General features: G+C 28.8%; 1 pseudogene; it reads right to left on the bottom strand.

Annotated features, from left to right (window-relative positions):
• Positions 1-1,919: 1,919 nt before the first annotated feature.
• Positions 1,920-4,238, bottom strand: part of LOC108769766 (putative nuclease HARBI1) — a 4,444-nt pseudogene continuing 2,125 nt past the window's right edge.

Genomic DNA, 4,238 nt, shown 5'->3' with positions numbered 1-4,238 from the left:
TAAACAGAGAAAGAACGATCTTATTATTCCTGCCTCTCACTCTAATCGTCTTTCTACCCCCACCATTGCCATCAGCGATCCATTCTTGCTTTCCAGCAAGAGACACGGTCGACACAGTGTGACACAGTGTCGCTGTAAGTGCTTTCCTACTATGACACGACACGACACACGTCGACACAGCTATTTAGCAGAGTCGGACCGTGTCTGTATCATTGCTGCCAAATTTAAAACTTAAACTTAAAATTATACGTAGTTCGTTATATTATGCTGGTATGGTGACAGATTTCGTAACCTCAATCAACTTTAACGATCTCTCGTTTCGCGGGACTGAGCACAAGAGCCTAATTTCATCCAAATCGGAAGTGAAGCGTCTTCTGGATAATTCTGGATAACCAAAATGAGGTGCAGTCACTGTAGTCAAGAAATAATATCACTTGATGATGCTTCGCAGCACCCATGCTTCATTAGGAAAGATATATTTCTAGATGATGAAAATAATTTATTTACACAAATAGAGAATAAACAACGTAAGTAGACATATTAATCCTTTAAAAGTTTAAACTTAATTTTTTGTTTAACATACATTTTAAAACCATTCAGTTGAGAAACGGAAATTTTATTCTTTTTTTATTTAGTTTACTAGAAACTACATTATGTTTTTATAGCTGCTATTTGGGATAGAAACGCTACGTTAGCTCTTCTCAGTCTTTATGAAACTAAAATAGATTTGCTGGATAATCCCAAAAAAAAAAACCAAAATATGGGAAAGTATGTCCACTGATTTACAAAAAGATTTTGGCATTCAGGTACATAATGAACATGTGATATAATAAACGTGTAATATAATAAACTTTATATTACAAGTTATATATACTAACAAATTATATATATTAAGAAGATTACAGGCTGTCTCCATAACTTGATCCAACATCAAGACGAGAAGCAATTCAATACTATATCGGATATGCAAGTATCAGTTATAAGGGCTCGTCTACAATAGGAGTCATGGACGTAGTCAAGTATTCTCATCATATTTGACTGTGATTAGTCAATTTCCTATGACTTAAGACTCCACAATCGTCCACGACTCCTATTGTAGACGCTGCCTAAATATCAGATTGCTTATTGTTCTAAAATGAATTGTAATGTTCACGAAGTGTTGGTATTAACGATGGATTAACACAGAGACAACCTATAAACTTCTTAGCATTTTTAAAGAAAATATCCGTTAAAACTATGAAAGCGCGATAGTCTCATTAGTGCATGGTGCGACAACATACATCCACATCAGCCGGTGCATAGACATTTTCTGCTGTAACAATTTAATGTTAAATTAGTCAATTAGCGATATAAACTATCGAATGTCACTTTGTACAAGTATAGTAAAATTATGTACATACAATTTTAACGTAATTTCAAATGTCAATTTATGATTGCATTTCAAGTCCAACAATCATATCGGCACACGGTTTATAGAATTGAAAAGATATATGTAATAATTGTGTACAATCAACATGCACACCACAAACACATGACAGAGGTCACCACGCTCGGCAACGAGTATAAGAACTTAGGAGGATATAATAATTGATATGAAAATACTTTTAAGCACTTAAGATCTTACTTTTAAGCACTAAGATTTGCTTTGATCAAAAAATGGCACTTCTTATTTCTTGATTCATTCACATATCGGTCTAATATTCTACTTATCATAATAATTTTAATTTTGTCTTCCAGATGTCTGTGGACCAAGTGCGTTGGAAAATAAACGCTTTAACAAAAAAATACGAAGAGTGTATCGATAATAATCGTACATCGGGAAGAAGCTTAATGACTTTTGAATGGTTTAACGAACTAGATGAAATTTTAGGGCGACAAAGAAATGCTGTTGCAGAACACACTGTGTCGTCTAAATTTATTCATTTGATGTCACAGCCTTCTGCTGTATCAACAATTTCATCGAAAAAGTCTTCTACTTCATCAACAATTTCATCAAAAAAGCCTTCTACTTCATCGGTAAAACTTTTCACTTCAAAATCTAATTTAGACTCTTCTACTTCAACATCAATTTCTGCCGATAATCCTAATATTTTATCAGAAAATCATTCCAATGAAAATTCAGAAATTATCTCTGAATGTACTTCTATATTAAGTACAACAAATAAAAGAAAACGTCCATTACATGGAAGCGGATCTAATTTAGCAAGAACTAAAGTTGCTTTAGAAAATCAATAGTTAACATATATGAAAACAAAAGATGCACAAGACAAAAGAAACGATGGAAAATATGCAGATAGTTTAGAGCAAAAGAAAGAAATGATAAAATTAAAGAAAAAACATCTTACTTTAAAAGAAAAAGAAATTGAACAACAAAAGGAATATTTCATAGCTAGATTAAGAGGAAAGGAAAATAGACATGCAGAAAGAATAGCAATAGAGAAAGAAAAATGTAAACTTCTCAAAAAATTACTTGCAACTGAAGATTCAGGTTCTGAATAAAAATTAGTTATTGAAATTTTCTTTTCCTCTAAAACTATCAATCATTTGAAGTAAACAATGCCAAAGTATTATAAAGAATATTTTGTTTTTATGTACTTATTCTATTGTCTTCCAAAACTATTTAATTTTTATTATTTAAAGTAAAGATCTTAATTTTTTTAGATTTTTAAAATAATTTTGTAAGTAAATATAGATTTACTTTTATGGAAGATATTTTATTATAAGTTACTTATTATACATTAACTTACTTATTATACATTAAGTTACTTATTATACATTAAATGCCACAGTATTATTAATTATAAAAAATATTTTGTTTATATGTATGCGCTTGAAATGTTAGCTTCATTTTATATATATATATATAAAACATAATAGAAAAATTAATGTGCAATTATATTCTTACAATAAAAACATTTTTTACATATGGAATTCACATTCATTGATTGTCGATATATTTGTAAGTACAAACTATAACTCTAAATAATAAAGGTATTAAAAAGTTTCATGTTTGTTTTTTAATTAGAATAATTTATTTAATACTTATCAATTCATCAATATATAATCCATATCAATATATTTTTATATTTATTATTGTACAGAAAATATTTCATTAAATAACTGCATCCTGCGATCTCCTTGTACTTCATAATTAGGAATATTAAGCTCATCATTATATATATTTATATGAAAATTCTTTGATTATTGACTCGTATGAATAAATCAATGTGTGTATCAATGCCAATCGAGTCTAAACACTAGGTGTAGTTGTGTGTCAAATTCTTTATTGTATTAGAATATATACGTTTCGATCCTTGTATCGGATCCTTATCAATATTTCTTAATTATTACGTTACATCAATGTGCTCCCTAGAACACTACATTATCAAAAGTTATTTGTCAGTACTAGATAAATTATGAATACAGTTATAACTTAAAAATTGATATTTACTTACATGATATAATGTTAGTATGTGTGAAATTCATGCTACTCTTCATGTCTATCGTCAACATGCAAATGTTCTCGTTTACAATTTATCTCAGCATATGAACTCAGCATATGAATGCTTATTGGATAAAGTTTAGGTTTCAATCTCTTTGTTATTTATATATTGACGGTCATGCGCATTACATGTAAACCGAACACAAAATAATCGATAAATTGTAAACGAGAACATTTGCATGTTGACGATAGACATGAAGAGTAGCATGAATTTCACACATACTAACATTATATCATGTAAGTAAATATCAATTTTTAAGTTATAACTGTATTCATAATTTATCTAGTACTGACAAATAACTTTTGATAATGTAGTGTTCTAGGGAGCACATTGATGTAACGTAATAATTAAGAAATATTGATAAGGATCCGATACAAGGATCGAAACGTATATATTCTAATACAATAAAGAATTTGACACACAACTACACCTAGTGTTTAGACTCGATTGGCATTGATACACACATTGATTTATTCATACGAGTCAATAATCAAAGAATTTTTTTATTGTTTTTATAGTCAATTGTTAATAAAATTTTTATTATATTTATATTTAATTGATTACATGTTTAACATTGATAATGATCCAATCAGAGTCGAAACATTTATTCTTGTAACGCTTTTCACTTGTAACTTTTTTGTCAAAATATATCATTAATACAGAATTTATTGTACTTGGCTCGTAGCTCTTTTCAACATTATTTCTTTTAGCTGTATATATATATATATATATATA

This window comes from Trachymyrmex cornetzi, unplaced genomic scaffold (assembly GCF_001594075.2).
Source record: "Trachymyrmex cornetzi isolate Tcor2-1 unplaced genomic scaffold, Tcor1.1 scaffold945, whole genome shotgun sequence".
NCBI lineage: Eukaryota > Metazoa > Arthropoda > Insecta > Hymenoptera > Formicidae > Trachymyrmex > Trachymyrmex cornetzi.
The sequence above is the reverse complement of the archived record's forward strand: the minus strand, read 5'-3'. Positions and strand labels throughout refer to the sequence as shown.